Genomic DNA, 26,494 nt, shown 5'->3' on the forward strand with positions numbered 1-26,494 from the left:
TCTGCAACAAGGTCTACGTGGTGAGAGTGTCCGGTGTCAGGGGACTCTGAGTCTGTGAGTGCTGGGTGGCATGGCGTCTCTTGGGGAGAACACTGTAGTTAGTCTACAATAAGTAAAATTAATTTCTGCAGCAGGGTACACTGTGTTCCACTGGGAAAACATCGGGTGTAGAGTGGATCTTGATCCAGAAAGGCGCCAACAGGCTAAAGCTTTAGGCTGTCCCAGGATGCATTGTGGAGCCTCCTCTATAACCCCGCCTCCAGGCACTGTGAGCTCCATTTCTAGTTGGTGCCTGTAGAAGCAGGTCACTAACAGGAGGGCTGCGCTGGGCAGCCCTGAAGAAAAGGTTTTTAAGAAGACTTCAAGGGACGCAGCACTGATATGTCAGGGTGACATTTAGCGCTGTGTCTCCGTCATCTCCCAAGCGACGTCGCAAACTCCCACGGCCTGTTCCCGGGTACTTGCGGCGGAGACTCTCTGGCTTTAGGCACACGGTCGCAGACACTCTACTGGTTCGTGTGGCTGCTACGGGGAGGAGGTAAGAGGTTCCCCCAGGTGGGACCTGCCATTAATCACGTTCCGATCGCCGTCTAGGGAGACGGACTGCGACGCTGGCGTGGAAACTGTAACCGAGCAGGGACCCCACTAGGCCACCAGGGCAATAGAACACAAGTCTGGTGCACTAAAGCCTCATTTAATAAGGCTTACCAGTACCTGGGGTGGAAGACCAGCATTGGGGAGTTGGCGCTTGACCTGTATCCCCTCCCCGCCCCCCAGGGCGATATCTACTGCAGGTTTCTGCAGCGGGGTACACTGGTATTCCACAGGGAATAACATTGGGGTGTAGAGTTGGATCTTGATCCGAGACACCAACAGGCTAAAGCTTTGACTGTTCCCAGGATGCACTGCACAGCCTCCTCTATAGCCCTGCCTCCAGGCACTGGAGTTCAGATTGAAAGTTGGTGCCTGCGGTGCAGGCAGCTAACAGGTGGGACTGCGCTAGGCAGCCCTGAATAGAGCTTTTTTTTAAAAGAAAAAATAAGACTTCAAGGACTGCAGCACTGACATTCTGTGCTGCGGCTCCATCACCTCCCTCAGCGGCGCTGCATACTGCCGCGCCCTGGTTGCTGGGTACTTGCAGCGGAGGCTCTCCGGTTCCCATTAGGCACACATCATCACTGCTGTTCTCCGGGATAGTGTGGCAGCACTTCAGGGAGGAGGTGAGATGGCCCCTAGCTGGGACCCGCCGAAATCGCGGTCCCAGGAGAGGAACCGCGCCGCTGGCATGGACACTGTGACCATGCAGGGACCCCACTATATCCACCAGGGCAGGGAGCACAGGTCGGATTTATTAAAATCCGTTTAACATAGGCTCCATAGTACCTGGTGGTGAAGTCCAGCAGAGGGGATAAGGTGCTGACCTGTAGACCCTCCCCCAGCTCCAGGCATGGATCAGCGCAGTCCCAGGATCAGCGCTGCTCTGTGAAATGGCGCCCAAACGCTGACACGGAGTGAGGGAGAGAGAGAGAGGCAGCTTCAGGGCGGGACACCTGCCGTAGATGGGCTACGGCAGGTGTCCCGCCCTGGAGCTGCATCTCTCTCTCTCCCTCACTCCCTGTCGGCGTTTGGGCGCCATTTCACAAAGCTGCGCTGATTCTGGGACTGCTGGGCACTGTCTCCTCTGTAAAGCCACCTGTCTCATCAGCGCAGTGCATTTGCAGGACACTTAAGTATTCTACATGTCGTTTAGACAGCGTTAGTTAAGAACAAGTGCACTGTTGTATGAATGTTTAGTACAAGTATTCTGCGATATACATCCCGTGTTTACAGTGCATTGTTATATCTGTATACATACATATGTTTGTAGTATTACTAGTCCAGTGCAGTTTTATTGTTTTCTCTAACGTCCTAAGTGGATGCTGGGGACTCCGTAAAGGACCATGGGGAATAGACGGGCTCCGCAGGAGACTGGGCACTCTAAAGAAAGATTAGGTACTATCCGGTGTGCACTGGCTCCTCCCTCTATGCCCCTCCTCCAGACCTCCGTTAGAATCTGTGCCCGGCCAGAGCTAGGAGGCTCTCCTGAGCCTGCTAGAAAAAGAAAGTATTTGTTAGGTTTTTTATTTTCAGTGAGCTTCTGCTGGCAACGGACTCACTGCTACGTGGGACTGAGGGGAGAGAAGCAAACCTACCTATATGCAGCTAGGTTGCGCTTCTTAGGCTACTGGACACCATTAGCTCCAGAGGGATCGAACACAGGTACCATACCTCGATCGTCCGTTCCCGGAGCCGCGCCGCCGTCCCCCTCGCAGAGCCAGAAGTACAGAAGACCAGGCAGAAGCAAGAAGACATTGTCAAAGTCAGAAAAATATCACGCTGCACGTTGCCATATATGCACTTCATGCGTGTGCACGCTGCATATTTAATCAAAATAATGTATTTTATAAGTTAATATTCCCCTGAGTTCAACAGGTATCAGTTGGTCTCAAGATGGCTCTTTGACCTTAGAGATTCGCCAAACAATAGCTTTCCACAAGACAGGAATGTGTTAGTCATCACCCAACGTTTTGCATAACCAAGATCACATGCTCAGCTCATTGATACAGCTAGCCCACATGCTGTGAAAGACACACACTTCCTGTGGTTGACACATCCCCACAGCTAGAATGCAGGTATGATATATCCACTGGAAATCACAGGGCACACTCACTCACACAGCTACCTAGCACCCAGAAGCATGGCTGGCTCATCACCAGGACTGACCTCCTTACGAAGGCTAAGTATTGAATTCACATGGCTTAATGGCATAGAATAGTTTAAATATGTGTTTGTGGTAAAGTAGTTGTGAAATGATTGGCATAGAATAGTTAGTTTGGAGATACAAATGGCTTAAGGTTAATGATGCTTGTGCAGTTGTGTGATTGTTGGGTGTTGGGATGATACTCTATGAAATCTGTAATGAATTGGAACAGTAGACAATCTGTAGCATAGCATCTCTGGTATACATTTATGGATGGTGATTTATAACAGATTATAGTAGTTTTACATGATACATCTTGCTGAAGGTTAGAAGTCAAAACATACTTCCTTTCGTTACTGTAGTCATGTGCTTGTAGCAATAGCAGGCAGATAGATACTTGTGGGTACCTGGTGATCTGGTCTTGTGATGGCACATATGCTCTGGTTATTGAGATACTGTGTGGCTTGAAATTGTGAAAGGTGATTTAGATGGTTTGGAATTGTAAAATCAGAACATATGCATTATATTGAAGCTTAGACATTTTGGAATATAGTGGAGTCTTATGTCTTCTGCTATGTAATTATGGTAAAGCAAAGAATGCCATGTGTTTGGACTTGCAAATCTAAAATGGCTGCTAGCATTCCCTTTTAAATCATATGTTACAGACTTTGGAATCATGGGAGTTTTTCCCAAAATGGAGTCTAGCTTCTGTCCCATGCGGTATTGTAGGCACCATTGTGTTGTTGTTGTGTATATAGGGACAGCCAGCCTGGGTGAGCACAAGTTTCTCAACACAAAGGTTCTCAACATTGACTAACTGCGCAGCGATTGTTTCCCCTGGTGCGTAAGTTCTCTGCAACCATATTGTCTCTTATTTAATGTTATAAGCCAATCTCTCTCTCCTTCCCCCTTAAATGTAATTGTATCTTAATTGTATTTTATGTGTAGTGATTCGGTTAGGTATTTTATGTTATCTTGGTAGTGTATAACTTGTATTGTATTATTCTTTTGCAATTGAACGTTCATTCATTTCCTTAAAAGGCGTTAGACCCTTAGACCGGTATTTGAGTGTTTATTATATTGCTAAGGGGTTCTCATAGCGTCACATACGCTCATACAGCTTTTAAACTAACAAGGTTACACTGTGTTGCATTTACACCTTATCACTGCACAAGGGTTTACAGTATAAGTACATTGTTTATGGTATAGTTATAAAGGTTTAACACTGTGAGCGTCGGCGCCGCTTGTGATCTCCTCGTGGTCCCGAGCGTCCGCTACGCTGATAGCGTATCATTACGTTAGTCGGCAGCCTATAGCGTGCTTGCCTTTACGCTCTAAGCCGTGAGCGAACGTGCCGCTCGTACGTCTCGTCCACGGCTAAGCGTTCGTTACGCTACGTGCGTACTCTTACGGTATTCCATACACCAATTGCGTACTGTGTTCTTTAACCTTTTAGAGTGTTTTATACAAGGTATAGAATAGGCATTGTCAACATCTAAATCGGCGGCATGAAGACTCTGTCTTCACTTAAGGTAGCGCACAGCACCGCAGCTGTGCGCCATTGCTCCCACAGCACACATTCACACTCCGGTCACTGTAGGGTGCAGGGCGCTGGGGGGGGGGGGGCGCCCGGGCGCCCTGGGCAGCAATTTGAGTACCTTTGGCAAATATGAACATATATACAGTCCCAGACTGTATATATGTAAAAACCCCCGCCATTTTTACACATAAGAAGCGGGACAGAAGCCCGCCGCTGAGGGGGCGGAGCTTCTTCCTCAGCACTAACCAGTGCCATTGTTTTCTTCACAGCTCCGCTGGAAGCAGCTCCCCAGGCTCTCCCCTGCAGTATCCAGGTACAAGAAGGGCAAAAGAGAGGGGGGGCACATAAATTTAAGCGCAAAAACGTTATTATCAGCAGCTACTGGGTGGACACTAATTATAGTGTAATCCCTGGGTTATAATAGCGATGTGGTGTGTGCTGGCATACTCCTTCTCTGTCTCCCCAAAAGCCTTTGTGGGGTCCTGTCCTCAGTCAGAGCATTCCCTGTGTGTTTGCGGTGTGTCGGTACGTCAGTGTCGACATGTTTGATGAGGAAGGGTACGTGGAGGTGGAGCAAGTGCATATGGATGTGGTGTCGCCGCCGACGGCGCCGACAGACACCTGACTGGATGGATATGTGGAAGGTGTTAAATGATAATGTAAACTCCTTGCATAAAAGGTTTGACAAAGCTGAAGACTTGGGACAGTCAGGGTCTCACCCAGTGCCTGATCCCACAGCTCAGAGGCCGTCGGGGTCTCATAAGCGTCCACTATCCCAGTTAATTGACACATATGTCGACACGGAGTCTGCCTCCAGTGTCAACTATGATAATGCAAAGTTACAGCCAGATTGGCAGTAAAGTATTCAATATATGTTTATTGTAATAAGATGATTTGCATGTCACTGATGACTCATCTGTCCCTGACACAAGGGTACACAGGTGTAAGGGGAAGAAAGCTGAGGTAAGTTTCCCTCCTCTCATGAGGCAAAAGAGCGGGAATCTCCAGACAAGAGACTGCAGCTTCTCACAAAGATTTCTCAGGCAGTATCCTTTCCCCACTAGGGCCAGGATAAGATGGGAATCTTCCCCTAGGGCAGTGGCGTAACTAGAAATTTTTCTCCCCCAAGCCAAAAAATTCTTCAGCGCCACCCCCCTTCATGCTCTATAATTGGGAGTAAGAAAGGGATAAATATGCGCGCGCCTTTGGCGCGCGCAGCAAAAAAAGTGGCGTGGTTTCGTTGGAATGGGCGTGGTTTCGCATAAAGGGGCGTGGCATTGCAGGAAAAGACTACCTTATACCCCAGTTTTGCAACCTGCACGCCCATACGTTGGCCACCACAGGAAAGAAAAATAATCCTGATTCATGCCCCTTACATTATTTGTCATTTTTCCTCCTTATAGTAATGCCCAGTATACATTATGCCACATAGTGCAATGGCCCTTAGACATTATGCCGCACACAATAATGCACATGACACAATATGCACACACTGTAATGCCCCCGACACATTATGCCACACACCGTAATGCCTGTGACACATTATGCCACACACCGTAATGCCTGTGACACATTATGACAGGAATCGCAATGCCCGTTATACATTATGCTACACACTGCAATGCCCCTGATACATTATAGCACATACAATGTCTGTGACACATTATGACACACACCGCAATGTCCGTGATACATTATGCCACACACTGCAATGCCCGATACATTATAGCACATACAATGCCTGTGACACATTATGCCACACACTGCAATGACCTTGAGACATTATACCACAATGCCCGTGATATAGTATACCATACACCGTAATGCCTGTGACACATACTGCAATGCCCTGCCCGTTATACCCTATGCCACACACCGCAATGCCCGTTATGTATTATGCCACACTGCAATGACCCTGAGACATTATACCACATACCACAATGCCCGTGATATAGTATACCACACACCGTAATGCCTGACACATTATGACACACACCGCAATGTCCGTGATACATTATGCCACACACTGCAATGACCCTGAGACATTATACCACATATCACAATGCCCGCGATATAGTATACCATACACCGTAATGCCTGTGACACATTATGACACACACCGCAATGTCCGTGATACATTATGCCACACACCGTAATGCCCATTACACATTAAGTCCTACAGTAAGGCTTCTAATTACTTTTCAATTACCTGCTCGTTGCCAGGGGATTCATGCTCTTGGTTCCATGCACGGTGCCAGGGGTTTTCATGCTCAGGGTGTCATGCTCGTTGCCAGGGGTTTCATGCACTGGGTGTCATGCTCGTTGCCAGGTGTTTCATGCACTGGGTGTCATGCTCGTTGCTAGGAGGTAGTCCTTGTTGCTAGGGCTGTGCTCCCAGTGCCACATATATCCCCAGTGCCAGATATTCCCCCACGGTGCCAGGTACTCACATGCCCCAGTGCCAAATATAGCCCCCCCCCCCATGTGCCAGGTACACATATACCCCCCCAGTGCCACATATGCCCCCAGTGCCAGATATTCCCCCCCCCCAGTGCCAGATATGCCCCCAGAGCCATATATTCCCCCCCAGTGCCAGATATGCCCCCAGTGCCAGATATGCCCCCAGTGCCACATATGCCCCCAGTGCCACATATGCCTCCAGTGCCGGATATTCCCCCAGTGCCAGATATTCCCCCCCAGTGCCAGATATTCCCCCCCCAGTGCCAGATATGCCCCCAGTGCCAGATATGCCCCCAGTGCCACATATGCCCCTAGTGCCAGATATTCCCCCCCAGTGCCACATATGCCCCCAGTGCGATATTCCCCCCAGTGCCAGATATCCCCCCCGTGCCATATATGCCCACAGTGCCAGATATTCCCCCCCAGTGCCATATATGCCCCCAGTGCCAGATATTCCCTCCTGTGCCATATATGCCCCCAGTGCCAGATTTTCCCCCCCAGTGCCAGATTTTCCCCCCCAGTGCCATATATGCCCCCAGTGCCAGATATTCCCCCCAGTGCCATATATGCCCCAGTGCCAGATATCCCCCCCGTGCCATATATGCCCACAGTGCCATATATGCCCCCAGTGCCAGATATTCCCCCCCAGTGCCAGATATTCCCCCCCAGTGCCAGATATTCCCCCCCAGTGCCAGATATTCCCCCCTGTGCCAGATATTCCCCCCTGTGCCATATTCCCCCCCAGTGCCAGATATTCCCCCCCAGTGCCAGATATTCCCCCCCAGTGCCAGATATTCCCCCCCAGTGCCATATATGCCCCCCCAGTGCCAGATATTCCCCCCCAGTGCCATATATGCCCCCAGTGCCAGATATTTCTTCCCCCACCTCACGCCCCCCCCCCCCCCCCCCCCCCCCCCCCCCGCTTTTTGGAGGGACAAGGAGGGCACAGCGCGCCTCTCCTGTGTCCCTCCTGCATCATCTCCGGCGGCCGCTGGTCTAATAGGGGGAAAGTGCCGGTTCGTGAGCCAATTAGAGCTCACGGACGGCACTTCCCCCTATTAGACCTGCGGCCGCCGGAGATGATGCAGGAGGGACACAGGGAGGCGCGCTGTGCCTTCCGTGTCCATCCAACAAGCGGCGGAGGGAAGGAGACCGCAGACTGACATGCGGACGCTCGTCCGCATGTCAGTCTGCTGTAAATCAGTGGCGCCCCCGCAGCCCCTCGCCCCCAAGCCACCCCGAGGGCTGCGGGGGCAGTAGTTACGCCACTGCCCTAGGGTGTCACAAAAGGCAGCCCTGATGTTACAGCTATTCTCAGGGATCCTGCAGATAGCGTGCACATTCTGGTACACTACTCAGACCGGCGATTGGGTCGGCATGGGGTTATAGCGCTGTGGCAGCGTGGACAGGTACCTTATCAGCAGAGATAGCGACCCTAGTATGTATATAGATATATATGGGTATATGTATAGGGATATATATATATATATATATATATATTTCTCTGACGTCCTAGTGGATGCTGGGTACTCCGTAAGGACCATGGGGTATAGACGGGCTCCGCAGGAGACTGGGCACTCTTAAAAGAAAGATTAGGTACTATATCTGGTGTGCACTGGCTCCTCCCTCTATGCCCCTCCTCCAGACCTCAGTTAGTTAGTATCTGTGCCCGGCCAGAGCTGGATGCACACTAGGGGTTCTCCTGAGCTTCTAGAAAAGAAAGTATTTATTAGGTTTTCTCTATCGTCCTAGTGGATGCTGGGGTTCCTGAAAGGACCATGGGGAATAGCGGCTCCGCAGGAGACAGGGCACAAAAAGTAAAGCTTTTTCCGATCAGGTGGTGTGCACTGGCTCCTCCCCCTATGACCCTCCTCCAGACTCCAGTTAGATTTTTGTGCCCGGCCGAGAAGGGTGCAATCTAGGTGGCTCTCCTAAAGAGCTGCTTAGAGAAAGTTTAGCTAGGTTTTTTATTTTACAGTGATTCCTGCTGGCAACAGGATCACTGCAGCGAGGGACTGAGGGGAGAAGGAGTCAACTCACCTGCGTGCAGGATGGATTGGTTTCTTGGCTACTGGACATCAAGCTCCAGAGGGACGATCACAGGTACAGCCTGGATGGTCACCGGAGCCACGCCGCCGGCCCCCTTGCAGATGCTGAAATCAGAAGAGGTCCAGAATCGGCGGCTGAAGACTCCTGCAGTCTTCTAAAGGTAGCGCACAGCACTGCAGCTGTGCGCCATTTTCCTCTCAGCACACTTCACACGGCAGTCACTGAGGGTGCAGGGCGCTGGGAGGGGGGCGCCCTGGGAGGCAAATGAGTACCTATAAAGGCTAAAAATACCTCACATATAGCCCTAGAGGCTATATGGAGATATTTAACCCCTGCCTAATTTTTCTAAATAGCGGGAGACGAGCCCGCCGGAAAAGGGGCGGGGCCTATCTCCTCAGCACACGGCGCCATTTCCTCTCACAGCTCCGCTGGTCAGGACGGCTCCCAAGTCTCTCCCCTGCACTGCACTACAGAAACAGGGTAAAACAGAGAGGGGGGGGGCACATTTATGGCGATATTTTGATATAACAAAGCAGCTATAAGGGAGCACTTATTATAAGGCTATCCCTGATATATATATAGCGCTTTTGGTGTGTGCTGGCAAACTCTCCCTCTGTCTCCCCAAAGGGCTAGTGGGTCCTGTCTTCGTTAGGAGCATTCCCTGTGTGTCTGCTGTGTGTCGGTACGTGTGTGTCGACATGTATGAGGACGATATTGGTGTGGAGGCGGAGCATTTGCCAAATATGAGGATGTCACCCCCTAGGGAGTCGACACCAGAATGGATGCCTTTATTTATGGAACTACGGGATAGTGTCAACACGCTAAAGCAGTCGTTTGACGACATGAGACGGCCGGACAATCAATTAGTGCCTGTCCAGGCGACTCAAACACCGTCAGGGGCTGTGAAACGCCCTTTGCCTCAGTCGGTCGACACAGACCCAGACACAGGCGATGACTCCAGTGGTGACGGTGACGAATCAACCGTATTTTCCAGTAGGGCCACACGTTATATGATTTTGGCAATGAAGGAGGCGTTACATTTAGCTGATACTACAGGTACCACTAAACAGGGTATTATGTGGGGTATGAAAAAACTACCTATAGTTTTTCCTGAATCAGAAGAACTAAATGACGTGTGTAATGAAGCGTGGGTTGCCCCTGATAAAAAGCTGATAATTTCAAAGAAATTATTGGCATTATACCCTTTCCCGCCAGAGGTTAGGGAGCGCTGGGAAACACCTCCTAGGGTGGACAAGGCGCTAACACGCTTATCTAAACAAGTGGCGTTACCCTCTCCTGAGACGGCCGCACTTAAAGATCCATCAGATAGGAGGATGGAAAATATCCAAAAAAGTATATACACTCATGCAGGTGTTATACTACGACCAGCTGTAGCGACTGCCTGGATGGGCAGTGCGGGGGTAGTTTGGTCAGAATCCCTGATTGAAAATATTGATACCCTGGACAGGGACAATATTTTACTGTCGTTAGAACAAATAAAGGATGCATTTCTTTATATGCGTGATGCACAGAGGGATATATGCACACTGGCATCACGGGTAAGTGCTATGTCCATTTCGGCCAGAAGAGCTTTATGGACGCGACAGTGGACAGGCGATGCGGATTCAAAACGGCATATGGAAGTTTTGCCGTATAAAGGGGAGGAGTTATTTGGAGTCGGTCTATCAGATTTGGTGGCCACGGCTACAGCCGGGAAATCCACCTTTCTACCTCAAGTCACTCCCCAACAGAAAAAGGCACCGACTTTTCAACCGCAGCCCTTTCGTTCCTTTAAAAATAAGAGAGCAAAGGGCTATTCATATCTGCCACGAGGCAAAGGTCGAGGGAAGAGACAGCAACACGCAGCTCCTTCCCAGGATCAGAAGCCCTCCCCGGCTTCTACAAAAGCCTCAGCATGACGCTGGGGCTTCTCAAGCGGACTCGGGGACGGTGGGGGGTCGTCTCAAAAATTACAGCGCGCAGTGGGCTCACTCGCAAGTAGATCCCTGGATCCTGCAGATAATATCTCAGGGATACAGGTTGGAATTAGAGACAGATCCACCTCGCCGTTTCCTGAAGTCTGCTTTACCAACGTCCCCCTCCGAAAGGGAGACGGTTTTGGAAGCCATTCACAAGCTGTACTCTCAGCAGGTGATAGTCAAGGTACCTCTTCTGCAACAAGGGAAGGGGTATTATTCCACTCTTTTTGTGGTACCGAAGCCGGATGGCTTGGTAAGGCCTATTCTAAATCTGAAGTCCTTGAACCTGTACATAAAGAAGTTCAAGTTCAAAATGGAGTCACTCAGAGCAGTGATAGCGAACCTGGAAGAGGGGGACTTTATGGTATCCTTGGACATCAAGGATGCGTATCTCCACGTTCCAATTTACCCCTCACACCAGGGGTACCTCAGGTTCGTTGTACAAAACTGTCACTATCAGTTTCAGACGCTGCCGTTCGGATTGTCCACGGCACCTCGGATCTTTACAAAGGTAATGGCCGAGATGATGATTCTTCTTCGAAGAAAAGGCGTATTAATTATCCCATACTTGGACGATCTCCTAATAAGGGCGAGGTCCAGAGAACAGCTAGAGATGGGATTAGCACTGTCTCAAGAAGTGCTAAAACAGCACGGGTGGATTCTGAATATTCCAAAATCCCAGTTAATGCCGACAACTCGTCTGCTGTTCCTAGGGATGATTCTGGACACGGTTCAGAAAAAGGTTTTTCTCCCGGAGGAAAAAGCCAAGGAGTTATCCGAGCTTGTCAGGAACCTCCTAAAACCAGGAAAGGTGTCTGTACATCAATGCACAAGAGTCCTGGGAAAAATGGTGGCTTCTTACGAAGCAATTCCATTCGGCAGATTCCACGCAAGAATTTTCCAAAGGGATCTGTTGAACAAATGGTCAGGGTCGCATCTTCAGATGCACCTGCGGATAACCCTGTCTCCAAGGACAAGGGTGTCTCTTCTGTGGTGGTTGCAGAGTGCTCATCTATTGGAGGGCCGCAGATTCGGCATACAGGATTGGATCCTGGTGACCACGGACGCCAGCCTGAGAGGCTGGGGAGCAGTCACACAAGGAAGAAACTTCCAGGGAGTATGGACGAGCCTGGAAACGTCTCTTCACATAAACATTCTGGAACTAAGAGCAATATACAATGCTCTAAGCCAGGCAGAACCTCTGCTTCAGGGAAAACCGGTGTTGATCCCGTCGGACAACATCACGGCAGTCGCCCATGTGAACAGACAGGGCGGCACAAGAAGCAGGAGTGCAATGGCAGAAGCTGCAAGGATTCTTCGCTGGGCAGAGAATCATGTGATAGCACTGTCAGCAGTGTTCATCCCGGGAGTGGACAACTGGGAAGCAGACTTCCTCAGCAGACACGATCTTCACCCGGGAGAGTGGGGACTTCATCCAGAAGTCTTCCACATGCTGGTAACCCGTTGGGAAAGACCAATGGTGGACATGATGGCGTCTCGCCTCAACAAAAAACTGGACAGGTATTGCGCCAGGTCAAGAGATCCGCAGGCAATAGCTGTGGACGCGCTGGTAACGCCTTGGGTGTACCAGTCGGTGTATGTGTTTCCTCCTCTGCCTCTCATACCAAAAGTATTGAGAATTATACGGCAAAGAGGCGTAAGAACGATACTAGTGGTTCCGGATTGGCCAAGAAGGACTTGGTACCCGGAACTTCAAGAGATGATCACGGAAGATCCGTGGCCTCTACCTCTAAGGAGGGACTTGCTTCAGCAGGGTCCCTGTCTGTTTCAAGACTTACCGCGGCTGCGTTTGACGGCATGGCGGTTGAACGCCGGATCCTAAAGGAAAAAGGCATGCCGGAAGAAGTCATTCCTACTTTGATTAAAGCAAGGAAGGAAGTAACCGTGCAACATTATCACCGAATTTGGCGAAAATATGTTGCGTGGTGCGAAGATCGGAGTGCTCCGACGGAGGAATTTCAACTGGGTCGATTCCTACATTTCCTGCAATCAGGATTGTCAATGGGTCTCAAATTGGGATCTATTAAGGTTCAAATTTCGGCCCTGTCGATTTTCTTTCAAAAAGAATTGGCTTCAGTCCCTGAAGTCCAGACCTTTGTTAAGGGAGTGCTGCATATACAGCCTCCTGTGGTGCCTCCAGTGGCACCGTGGGATCTCAATGTGGTTTTGGATTTCCTAAAATCTCATTGGTTTGAACCACTAAAAAAGGTGGATTTGAAATATCTCACATGGAAAGTGACCATGCTTCTAGCCCTGGCTTCTGCCAGGAGAGTGTCAGAATTGGCAGCTTTATCTTACAAAAGCCCATATCTGATTTTCCATTCGGACAGGGCAGAACTGCGGACTCGTCCGCATTTTCTCCCTAAGGTGGTGTCAGCATTTCATCTGAACCAGCCTATTGTAGTGCCTGCGGCTACAAGTGACTTGGAGGACTCCAAGTTACTGGACGTTGTCAGAGCATTAAAAATATATATTGCAAGGACAGCTGGAGTCAGAAAATCTGACTCGTTGTTTATATTGTATGCACCCAACAAGATGGGTGCTCCGGCGTCTAAGCAGACGATTGCTCGTTGGATCTGTAGCACAATCCAACTTGCACATTCTGTGGCAGGCCTGCCACAGCCTAAATCTGTAAAGGCCCACTCCACAAGGAAGGTGGGCTCATCTTGGGCGGCTGCCCGAGGGGTCTCGGCATTACAACTTTGCCGAGCAGCTACGTGGTCAGGGGAGAACACGTTTGTAAAATTTTACAAATTTGATACTCTGGCTAAGGAGGACCTGGAGTTCTCTCATTCGGTGCTGCAGAGTCATCCGCACTCTCCCGCCCGTTTGGGAGCTTTGGTATAATCCCCATGGTCCTTTCAGGAACCCCAGCATCCACTAGGACGATAGAGAAAATAAGATTTTACTTACCGATAAATCTATTTCTCGGAGTCCGTAGTGGATGCTGGGCGCCCATCCCAAGTGCGGATTATCTGCATAAATTGTACATCGTTATTGTTAACTAATTCGGGTTATTGTTGAAGGAAGCCATCTTTCAGAGGCTCCGCTGTTATCATACTGTTAACTGGGTTCAGATCACAAGTTATACGGTGTGATTGGTGTGGCTGGTATGAGTCTTACCCGGGATTCAAAATCCTCCCTTATTGTGTACGCTCGTCCGGGCACAGTACCTAACTGGAGTCTGGAGGAGGGTCATAGGGGGAGGAGCCAGTGCACACCACCTGATCGGAAAAAGCTTTACTTTTTGTGCCCTGTCTCCTGCGGAGCCGCTATTCCCCATGGTCCTTTCAGGAACCCCAGCATCCACTACGGACTCCGAGAAATAGATTTATCGGTAAGTAAAATCTTATTTTTTATTTTAAGTGAGATCTGCTGGCAACAGACTCACTGCTTCGTGGGACTGAGGGGAGAGAAGTGAACCTACCTGCTTGCAGCTAGCTTGGGCTTCTAAGGCTACTGGACACCATTAGCTCCAGAGGGATCGAAAACAGGCCCAGCCTCGGTCGTCCGGTCCCGGAGCCGCGCCGCCGTCCCCCTTGCAGAGCCAGAAGCAAGAAGAACATCCTGAAAGCCGGCGGCTGAAGACTCCGGTCTTCATTAAGGTAGCGCACAGCACTGCAGCTGTGCGCCATTGCTCCCTATGCACACCACATACTCCGGTAACTGATGGGTGCAGGGCGCTGCGGGGGGGGCGCCCTGGGCTGCAATTAGAGTACCTTACTTTGGCAAACAGCACATAATATAGTCTAAATAACTATATATGTGCAAAAATCCCCCACCATAAATATAAATATAAGAGCGGGATAAGTCCGCCGAGAAGGGGGCGAGGGCTATCTCCCTCAGCACACTGGCGCCATTTCCTCTTCACAGCTCCGCTGGAAGACAGCTACCCAGGCTCTCCCCTGCAGTTTCCAGGCTCAAAGGGTAAAGAAGAGAGGGGGGGGCACTAAATTTAGGCGCAAACTGTATATGTAACGCAGCTATAGGGAAAAATCACTTTGTGTTGGTGTAAATCCCTGATTATATAGCGCTGTGGTGTGTGCTGGCATACTCTCTCTCTGTCTCCCCAAAGGACTTAGTGGGGTCCTGTCCTCAGTCAGAGCATGCCCTGTGTGTGTGCGGTGTGTCGGTACGGCTGTGTCGACATGTTTGATGAGGAGGCTTATGTGGAGGCGGAGCAGGTGCCGATAAGTGTGATGTCAACCCCTGCGGGGCCGACACCAGAGTGGACGGATATGTGGAAGGTTTTAACCGACAGTGTCAACTCCTTACATAAAAGGTTCGATGACATAACAGCTGTGGGACAGCCGGCTTCTCAGCCCGTGCCTGCCCAGGCGTCTCAAAGGCCATCAGGGGCTCAAAAACGCCCGCTACCTCAGATGGCAGACACAGATGTCGACACGGACTCTGACTCCAGTGTCGACGAGGACGGGACTAATGTACATTCCACTAGGGCCATCCGTTGCATGATTACGGCAATAAAAAATGTGTTGCACATTTCTGACATTAACCCAGGTACCACAAAAAAGGGTATTATGTTTGGGGAGAAAAAGCAACCGTGGTTTTTCCCCCATCAGATGAAGTGTGTGAAGAAGCGTGGGCTTCCCCCGATAAGAAACTGGTGGTTTCAAAAAAATTACTGTTGGCGTACCCTTTCCCGCCAGAGGACAGGTTACGTTGGGAGACATCCCCTAGGGTGGATAAGGCGCTCACACGCTTGTCTAAAAAGGTGGCACTGCCGTCTCAGGATACGGCCGCCTTAAAGGAGCCTGCTGATAGAAAACAGGAGGCTACCCTGAAGTCTGTATATACACACTCAGGTACTATACTGAGACCTGCAATTGCTTCAGCATGGATGTGTAGTGCTGCAGCAGCTTGGTCCGATACCCTGTCAGATAATATTGCTACCCTAGACAAGGATACTATTTTGCTGACCATAGAGCATATTAAAGACGTAGTCTTATATATGAGGGATGCACAGAGGAATATCTGCCGACTGGCATCTAGAATTAATGCAATGTCCATTTCTGCCAGAAGAGTATTATGGACTCGGCAGTGGACAGGTGATGCTGATTCTAAAAGGCACATGGAGGTTTTGCCTTATACGGGTGAGGAACTGTTTGGGGATGGTCTCTCGGACCTAGTATCCACAGCGACAGCTGGGAAGTCGACATTTTTACCTCCGGTTTCCTCACAGCCTAAGAAAGCACCGTATTATCAGGTACAGTCCTTTCGGCCACAAAAAGGCAAGCGGGCCAGAGGCGCTTCCTTTCTGCCCAGAGGCAGGGGAAGAGGGAAAAAGCTGCACCAGACAGCCAGTTCCCAGGAACAAAAATCCTCCCCCGCTTCCTCTAAGTCCACCGCATGACGCTGGGGCTCCACAGGCGGAGCCAGGTGCAGTGGGGGCTCATCTCCGGACCTTCAGCGACCAGTGGGTTCGCTCACGGGTGGATCCCTGGGTTCTGCAAGTGGTATCTCAGGGATACAAGCTGGAGTTCGAGGCCACTCCCCCTCGCCGTTACCTCAAATCTGCCTTACCGGCTACTCCCAAAGAAAGGGAGGTAGTACTGGACGCTATTCACAAGCTGTACCTCCAGCAGGTGATAATCAAGGTACCACCCCTTCAACAGGGACGGGGTTACTATTCCACAATGTTTGTGGTACCGAAACCAGACGGTTCGGTGAGACCCATCCTAAATTTAAAATCCTTGAACACTTATATAAGGAAGTTCAAGTTCAAGATGGAATCGCTCAGGGCGGTTATTGCAAGCCTGGAAGAGGGGGATTTTATGGTGTCATTGGATATCAAGGATGCATACCTGCATGTCCCCATTTACCCACCTCACCAGGAGTACCTCAGGTTTGTGGTACAGGACTGTCATTACCAATTCCAGACGTTGCCGTTTGGTCTGTCCACGGCACCGAGGGTATTTACCAAGGTAATAGCCGAAATGATGATACTCCTTCGAAAGAAGGGAGTTATAATTATCCCGTACTTGGACGATTTCCTGATAAAGGCAAGGTCCAAGGAGCAGTTGCTAGTCAGCGTAGCACTATCGCAGGAAGTGCTGCATCAGCACGGCTGGATTCTAAATATATCCCGAAGTCGCAGCTGATTCCTGCGACGCGTCTGCTGTTCCTGGGTATGGTTCTGGACACGGAACAAAAGAAGGTGTTTCTCCCGGAGGAGAAGGCCCAGGAATTATCATCTCTGGTAAGGGACCTCCTGAAACCAAAACAGGTGTCAGTGCATCACTGCACGCGAATCCTGGGAAAGATGGTAGCTTCTTACGAAGCGATTCCCTTCGGCAGGTTCCATGCGAGGATCTTCCAGTGGGATCTATTGGACAAGTGGTCCGGATCGCATCTTCAGATGCATCGGTTGATCACCCTGTCCCCGAGGGCCAGGGTGTCTCTGCTGTGTTGGCTGCAGAGTGCTCATCTTCTCGAGGGTCGCAGATTCGGCATACAGGACTGGGTCCTGGTGACCACGGATGCAAGCCTCCAAGGACAATTAACAATGGTCGAGTCAGGAAAACTTCCCTACACATAAATATTCTGGAACTACGGGCCATTTACAATGCCCTGAGTCAAGCAGAATCCCTGCTTCAAAGCCAATCGGTGCTGATTCAGTTAGACAACATCACGGCAGTCGCCCATGTAAATCGACAGGGCGGCACAAGAAGCAGGATGGCAATGGCAGAAGCCACAAAGATTCAGCAGTGTTCATTCCGGGAGTGGACAACTGGGAAGCAGACTTCCTCAGCAGACACGACCTCCACCCGGGAGAGTGGGGACTTCATCCAGAAGTCTTCAAGCTGATTGTACACCGGTGGGAACGACCACAGGTGGACATGATGGCGTCCCGCCTCAACAAAAAGCTAAAAAGATATTGCGCCAGGTCAAGGGACTCTCAGGCGATAGCTGTGGACGCTCTGGTGACACCGTGGGTGTACCAGTCGGTTTATGTGTTCCCTCCTCTTCCTCTCATACCCAAGGTACTGAGGATAGTAAGAAAGAGAGGAGTAAGGACAATACTCATCGTTCCGGATTGGCCAAGAAGAACTTGGTACCCAGAACTACAAGAATTGATATCAGTGGACCCGTGGCCTCTGCCCCTCAGACAGGACCTGCTACAGCAGGGGCCCTGTCTGTTCCAAGACTTACCGCGGCTGCGTTTGACGGCATGGCGGTTGAACGCCGGATCCTAGCGGAGAAGGGCATTCCAGACGAAGTCATTCCTACGCTAATTAAAGCTAGGAAGGATGTGACAGCAAAGCATTATCATCGCATATGGCGAACATATGTTGCTTGGTGTGAGGCCAGGAAGGCCCCAACGGAAGAATTCCAGCTGGGTCGATTCCTGCACTTCCTACAGGCAGGAGTGACTATGGGCCTAAAATTGGTATCTCTAAAAATCCAGATTTCGGCCCTATCTATTTTCTTTCAGAAAGAACTGGCTTCACTGCCTGAAGTTCAGACGTTTGTTAAGGGAGTGCTGCATATTCAGCCTCCTTTTGTACCTCCAGTGGCACCTTGGGATCTCAACGTGGTGTTGGATTTCCTAAAATCACACTGGTTTGAGCCACTTAAGACCGTGGAGCTAAAATATCTCACGTGGAAGGTGGTCATGCTATTGGCCTTGGCTTCGGCCAGGCGGGTGTCAGAATTAGCGGCCTTGTATCTGATTTTCCATATGGACAGGGCAGAACGGAGGACTCGTCCCCAGTTTCTCCCTAAGGTGGTATCAGCGTTTCATTTGAACCAACCTATTGTGGTGCCTGCGGCTACTCGGGACTTGGAGGATTCCAAGTTACTGGACGTAGTCCGGGCCCTGAAAATCTGTTTCCAGGACCGCTAGAGTCAGAAAGACTGACTCGCTATTTATCCTGCATGCACCTAACAAGCTGGGTGCTCCTGCTTCGAAGCAGACAATTGCTCGCTGGATCTGTAGCACGATTCAACTTGCACATTCCGCGGCTGGACTGCCGCATCCTAAATCTGTAAAAGCCCATTCCACAAGGAAGGTGGGCTCTTCTTGGGCGGCTGCCCAAGGGGTCTTGGCTTTACAACTTTGCCGAGCTGCTACTTGGTCGGGTTCAAACACTTTTGCAAAATTCTACAAGTTTGATACCCTGGCTGAGGAGGACCTTGAGTTTGCTCATTCGGTGCTGCAGAGTCATCCGCACTCTCCCGCCCGTTTGGGAGCTTTGGTATAATCCCCATGGTCCTTACGGAGTACCCAGCATCCACTAGGACGTCAGAGAAAATAAGAATTTACTCACCGGTAATTCTATTTCTCGTAGTCCGTAGTGGATGCTGGGAGCCCGTCCCACGTGCGGACTTTCTGCAATACGTGTATATAGTTATTGCTTAATAAAGGGTTATTGTTATGAGACATCTGTTGAGTGATGCTCAGTTATTGTTCATACTGTAAAATGGGTAAGGTTATCACAAGTTGTACGGTGTGATTGGTGTGGCTGGTATGAGTCTTACCCTGGATTTCCAAATCCTTTCCTTGTAATGTCAGCTCTTCCGGGCACAGTTTCCTTAACTGAGGTCTGGAGGAGGGGCATAGAGGGAGGAGCCAGTGCACACCAGATAGTACCTAATCTTTCTTTAGAGTGCCCAGTCTCCTGCGGAGCCCGTCTATTCCCCATGGTCCTTACGGAGTCCCCAGCATCCACTACGGACTACGAGAAATAGAATTACCGGTGAGTAAATTCTTATTATATGTGATCATTTCTGCATTATACGTGTGACTGTGTGTGCTTATAGCTGCTGTGTGGTTTCTATTCTGTCTATCTCACACATATTGCTATCACTATTTTCTGTACCCTGGGGGGCTAAGTGCATCAGGGTCTCATATACCATATAGTGTTCCACAGGATATACTGTTTTGTATTTTTCACTGTGTGCTTCAGTCACCTCATACCGCTTAAATCCTCTGTTTGTGCTCTGCATTTGCTATCACATAACACAGGGGGTTATTTGCTGGTATTGTGTTTGTCTGGCTATATTGTACTGTTCAGCCTAAGGCTGCATTACCAATTATGTCTGCTGCACAGGGCGGGAAATCCGCAGACGCTCCTGCCTCATGCAGTGCTGACGCCACGGATTTACCTGAGGAAAATATTTCAGCTGAGGGTTCAGGTACTGGGTGTTCTGCACCCCCCAGTCAAGCTTAGCCCTCGCCCTACTGGGACCAAAGGGTCATCTCAGCGGGCCATTTTTTCCTCACAATCCACTCATGTTTCGGATACTTCATCCGATGAGGATGAGGAATATACTGATCCATCAGACACTGACTGATACAGCTGCTTCTGATGAGGAATCTATGACACAGGTTGAGGTTTCTGACCTAGTGGAGGCTATCAAACTGATTCTTCAGATTGATGACGAGACTGACCCTCCAGATACGTCTAAGAAACCTGATAAGTTCAAACGTTAGAAGGTTACTACTAAATTAGTCTTACCACATTCTGACATTTAATTGACATACATCAGGAATCCTGGGAGTCTCCAGGAAAGAAATTTTCCCCGTCTAAAAAGATGCTAGCTCGTTATCCTTTCTCTGCAGAGTTAAGTAACAAGTGGGAAACCCCACCACCAGCAAGTCTTTTGGTATTGTCTACTCTGCCTGTCACCACCGTCACCTCTCTGAAGGAACCAACGGATAAGCGTGTGGAGGGCTGCTTGAAGTCTATTTACACTTTTGCTGGTGTTGTACATAAACCAACTATGGCAGCCTCTTGGGCTGCGAAAGGTATTGAAGCCTGGGTTCAAGCAGTTGAGGCAGAGCTACCTCTGAATTTTCCTGACAATGCCAGACAATGTCTATCATATATTACCACAGCCTTCTATTACATTCAGGAGGCGGCCTCTGATGCAGGTGTTATGGCGGCCAAAGCGTCTACTATGTCCATCATGGCTCAACGGATTCTGTGGTTACGGTCCTGGTCGGTGGACCTGGAAGACCTTGGAGGTGCTACCTTTTAAGGGAGATATACTGTTTGGGGAAGATCTGAACAAGATTGTGACTGACTTGGCGTCGGCCAAGTCTGCGTGTCTCCCAAGTACTAATCCTTCGGCTCCGAAGGCTAAGAGTACCACTTTTCGTTCCTTTCGACCTCCAGATAAAGCGAAGGGTCAGGCGTACCCGAGACAAGCCCGCACTTCCAAAACCTCTAAGCCCAAATCTAAACGTTCGTGGGCCGCCCGTCAGCCTGCTTCCAAATCAGACAAGCCTGCTGCATGACGGGTCGGGCCTCCCCCTGGGGGACCCTAGGGTGGGAGGCCGACTTCTGCAGTTCGCCCAGGTATGGTCAAAGACCACTTCAGACGCCTGGGTGCAGGAAGTTGTCCCTCACAGATACGCCATCTCTTTCAATAAACGTCCCCCTTGCCAGTTTTGCTCAACGGGTATTACTTCGGATCCGTTAAAAGCAAAAACTCTACATTTCGTTTTGCAATCCCTCCTGGACTCAGAGAGGCAGGGGATACTATTCGACACTGTTTCTAGTTCCGAAGCGGAATGGATCCTTCCGGCCCATTCTCAACCTCAAATCTTTGAAAAAGTTTGTGAAGGTATCCAAATTCCGTATGGAAACTCTTCGCTGTATTGTTCTGGCTTTGGAGCCCATGGATTATATGGTATCCCTGGACATACAGGATGCTTACCTACACATACCTATTGCCATGTCATAGCAGTATCTGCGGTTTGCTATTTGCAACCTACATTATCAATTTGAAGCCTTGCCTTTTGGACTGACCACAGCTCCTCGGATCTTCACCAAGGTCATAGCGGTCATGACGGCCATTCTCCGTCGTCAAGGTGTCAGGATCCTGCCATGTCTGGACGACTTGCTGATGCTGGCGAACTCCCCAGAGGTTCTCACCCGTCATCTGGAACTGACGGTCCAATTCCTACAAGCCCACGGGTGGCTCATCAATTCGAAGAAATCCTCACTGGTCCCTGCTCAGAGCATGTTGCACCGGGGGGCATTACTGGACACACACAACCAACATTTGTTTTGGTCTCCAGAGAAGATCCTGAAACTTCAGGACAGGATACGATGCTTCCTGTCTCGCCCAAGAGTGACGATACACTCGGCGATGCAAGTACTAGGCCTCATGGTTTCGGCTTTCGACATGGTAGAGTATGCTCAAGTTAATTCCTGCCCTTTACAGAGATTAATTCTTTCCAAGTGGGACGGCCTGCCTCACCGGATCAGGTCTCAAATGATCTCCTTGAATCCGGCGGTCCGTCTGTCACTGAGCTGGTGGCTACAGGACCAATAATTGAGCAGGAGTCATCCCTTCTGGATCTCCAACTGGGTCCTCCTAACGACGGATGCCAGTCTGCGGGGTTGGGGCATGGTGTTGGAGCAACACTCTCTTCAGGGTCGGTGGACCAGGGAGGAATCTCTCCTCCCGATAAACATTCTGGAATTGCGGGTTGTGTTTAATGCGTTGACACTAGCCCTGCCTCTGGTACAGAACAGGCCTGTTCAATAAATCATCAAGGCGGCACTCGAAGCCGCATGGCAAATGATGGAAGTCTCAAAAATCCTTCAATGGGTGGAACACCACATGCCAGCCATAATGGCAGCTGGCTTTTTATACAATAGTCCAAAACTTAACACAATGGAAACTGTAATCTCTTTGTCTATTGGACACAGGGATGGTCATTTACAGTACAGGAGAGGTCATAGGTCGGTTTGAATAGGTTGGCGATGTCTGTTCCTGGTGCACTTGCAGGTGGTCTCCTCTGGGTTCCTGCCGCATAACAAATGTCTAGTAAATACAGTTAATACCTGTATTTATATTCTGCTCCTGCGCATAACTATTCGCAGGAGCGTGCGATCTTCTGCAAACCAACACCGGAATATTGCCCTTAATATACCCTACAGCTGGATACCAAACACCACCTTATAACCTAGTTCTGTCCCCTCCTATCCTGTAAAGGTGAATCCCTTTGTTCTGATACCATTTAAACTAGTGTAACTTGCTGGTGTGGTGCAGGGAGACTGTGTACATTGTGCACTATTTGGATTAAATATGTAATGTGTTTTTATGGCTTTTCCATGTGATCACAAACTCTACCGTAATTACTCATACCACGCGCTAAGACGCAGGACCGTGGGAGTGACCATATGCAAATTGCGAATATGTGCACGCACGGCAGAACAGGTACGCGCACGGGGGCCATCTGTGTGTAGTTTGTACGTGATGTGTGTACTGCAATATTTTTCGACTTCGACAGTCCACCCTTTGGCAGTCACCAATAACTGCCACTAGTTAATCACTAAACAGAAAAATATCTATACAATATATACAGAAGCTTGGATGATCGGAGGAGAGTTGCAGGTGGGAAATGTATGACCTAGTGCGATAGTAAAAAGCATGTATGTATGAATCCATGTCTGAGGGGCATGTATCATCGTGCCGTATATGTTCTAAATAAGCTTTGAGGTATTGCGAAATATACATTAAATCCTTCTCATCCCGTACTAAGGGTCTGTAAATGGGCCAACAAACACTACCGAGCTCTTTTCGGCTTCTTGTTCCAACAAATGGGGTGCACATTTAGTTGATGATACATGGAGGGGGAACATATGTGAGTGCTGGTATATGTGGATATCACCTGTCGACTATGTGTGCCATTAACTGGAGGTTGCAGAGATGAAGATAAGACACATATATAAAAATACATTCACATAAACATTTTGGGTAGGCGTCTTTTCCGGTTGGATGTATCTGGGCAGAGGGGGAGACAAAGAAAAACGGGTTAAAGAAACAGGCCATGAAATTAATTTGCAATCCTTATCATAACGCTGTCTCTATGGATGGATCGTAAATGAAATCTGCTGCTATAACAGCACCCTCGCTCCTTAGACTCATCAAATTTGTGCTACGCTTGCGCCGCGTTAGAATTTGAACACACCTAAATATCAAACCAATAATTATGATGACTCCCAGGATACAAAGGAGAAACTTTCCCACACCAATAATGACATTTTGAGCCCACTCTCCTAAACCCGAGAACCATTTGCGTGGGTTCAACCATGAGACCCAGCCGGTCAGTTCATTAATCACAGTTGCTAAGGTAAGGTTGTGCTTCCTCCTGAACTCCCACTTCAACTGTAAGATCTCGTCCATCTTCTTATCGATGATCCCCGTGGGGTCATCAGTGCTGTCCATAATATATGTACAGCACTTCACACCATATTGAGTTGCCAGAGTAACACAGTACCCAACTGTCACGGCTGTGACGTAATTAAGGCCCATCTTTGCTGGATCAGTTCCTTCTTGTAAGCTTGTAACGCCCTTCCCGTATACCTGAAGGTGTCATCATACATTTCAGTGATATTATCTATCAAGTTCGCTAACGCATGGATATACCTATAATTTATAGTTCCTCTGGTAGTACGGATGATGTCTAATGCGAGAAGGAAGTGAATTCCGGTGGATTCGTGGATCAAATCAGAGGCTGCGTGCTCTGCCCTATCTATGAGGTGTCTCCTGATAATGTGTTCATAGTGAGTATGAGTATAAGGAGCCTGAGCACTGCGGTGAACGTCTTTCATTTTATCATGGGTTATGGTCATGACCTGCGGTAGTACTCTACCAATATAACACAATCCCTCAGAGCTCGGGGCAAGCCACTTGTACGCTTTCCTCCCACATATGAAATAGGCATCATCTGGGAGAACATAGGGGACAAAATGTAACATCACCATATTGCAAACTTTCCAAGTAAAGAAACCAATCCCTAGTTCTCCCATTTGCTCAGTACAAGTATCGGGCTGGATGATATGGGCACAATACCCTGACGATACTTTTCCAACCTTCATGGTCTTGCTTCCACGGTTATACCTATACCGAAAATACCTCCCACTGTTGGCTATCTGGCGTACAAGTTCAGCAAACAATAACCCTTCACAGTGACCCCGAGCTTCATGACTACCAGAGCGCTTACTGATACCAGCCTTTACTTGAGTGATGTGCTGCTCCTGAGATCCTACAATTTCGTACTCGCCATCAGAACCCATTCCAGATCCCTGCTCGACCTCTCTGGGACCCTCACCAAAACAAATTGTCCTGATCGAAAACAGAATTACTAGCTGAACCCTAAACGCAGTCTCTTGTGATAGATCCATTTGTTAGGGGAAAGAAGGAAAATAAGGAGGAAGGAAAGTGCGGGGAGGGGAGGGGTGAAAAAAGAAAATGGTGCGACAACCGTCCTAGATCTTGTTGCTCTCCATGCTCAGGTGCCTTTCAACAGTCCTGCCTCTCAACTTTCCCGGAACAAACACTCTAGTGATACGAGGTTCTCTACACCCTGCTCTTTGTCACGAGTTCTCTCCGGGTCAGCGACCTTCTTGCAGTGGGACGAGTGGACACAAGTCTCTCTTTCGGCGACCTTTAGTGCTGTCGTGCTGGTTAACAAGACTTGGTATGGTCCTTCCCACCTGTCTATGAGGCAACCTGAGCGTAAGAAATTTTGAATCATCACATAATCCCCAGGCTCAATGTCATGACAATTACTGTCCGGTAGGTCAGGAATCACCAGCTTTAGATTTTTTTGTTGATTTCTCAGCTGCTTGCTCATCCCAACCAAATATTTCACAGTCACTTCATTATTGCATTTCAAATCATCCTGGGGGTCTATCATTACATGAGGTTGTCGACCAAAAAGAATTTCAAAGGGTGATAAGTTAAGTGGAGACCTGGGAGTGGTTCTGATGCTGTACAACACTAGGGGTAAAGCTTCTGGCCACAGCAATCCAGTTTCAGCCATCACTTTGCTCAGCTTGTTCTTAATAGTGCTGTTCATTCTCTCCACCTTTGCACTCGCCTGTGGCCGGTACGGAGTATGCAGCTTGCTATTAATTCCCATCAGTTTGCACATTACCTGAAAGACTTCACCTGTAAAATGGGTACCCCTATCACTTTCAATCATACTAGGGATACCATATCTACACACAAATTCCTGTACAATTTTCTTTGCAGTGAAAGTAGCAGTATTTGTGGCAGCCGGGAACGCTTCTACCCAGTTGGAAAATACATCAATACATACTAACACATATTTCAAATACCTACAGGGTGGTAACTGTATGAAATCGATTTGTATTACCTGAAAATGTCTGTCTGTCAGAGGGATATGGGATGGCTATGTTGGTATTGTCTTACCAATATTCTTCCTCGAGCAAGTAAAACATGTCATTGCTCTCTTTCCTGCATGAGAAGAGAATCCTGGCGCACACCAGTAGGCTCTTACCAGCTTGCACATACCCTCTTTGCCCAGATGAGTCAGACCGTGTGCCGCCTCAGCTAGACTTGGAAGATATGCTCTGGGGGCCACGGCTTACCGTGTCCACCTGTCCAAAGTCCTGAGGACTCCTGTCCATACCCCTTTGACCTCCAGACTGCCTTTTCCTGTAGGGAACACAAATTTTGCATTTCAATTTAACTGTTGTGTGTTATCAGTTGTGTGAAGTAAACCGTCTCTGGATGAGAGAAAAGAGGGGAAAAATTGTAAAAAAAAAAGAAAATGTCAGGTTTGGCATTCACCAACAGGCTGTCACACCATCATGCATATTGGTGTCTGTACACAGTCTACCTTCACCAGTATTCTCATTCTCCACCCTTTGTGCATGACCAGGCACACTGCATTAATACTGGTGTCCTTGTTCTGGT

The 26,494-nt window shown here is 49.1% G+C and overlaps 1 protein-coding gene across 2 annotated transcripts in view; it reads left to right on the forward strand.

Annotated features, from left to right (window-relative positions):
- The window catches only part of LOC134932321 (ciliary microtubule associated protein 1A-like), a 121,719-nt gene that overhangs the window by 49,930 nt on the left and 45,295 nt on the right, over positions 1–26,494 (forward strand). The window lies entirely within an intron of this gene.

The sequence above is a fragment of the Pseudophryne corroboree genome, chromosome 6 (genome assembly GCF_028390025.1).
Source record: "Pseudophryne corroboree isolate aPseCor3 chromosome 6, aPseCor3.hap2, whole genome shotgun sequence".
Taxonomy (NCBI): domain Eukaryota; kingdom Metazoa; phylum Chordata; class Amphibia; order Anura; family Myobatrachidae; genus Pseudophryne; species Pseudophryne corroboree.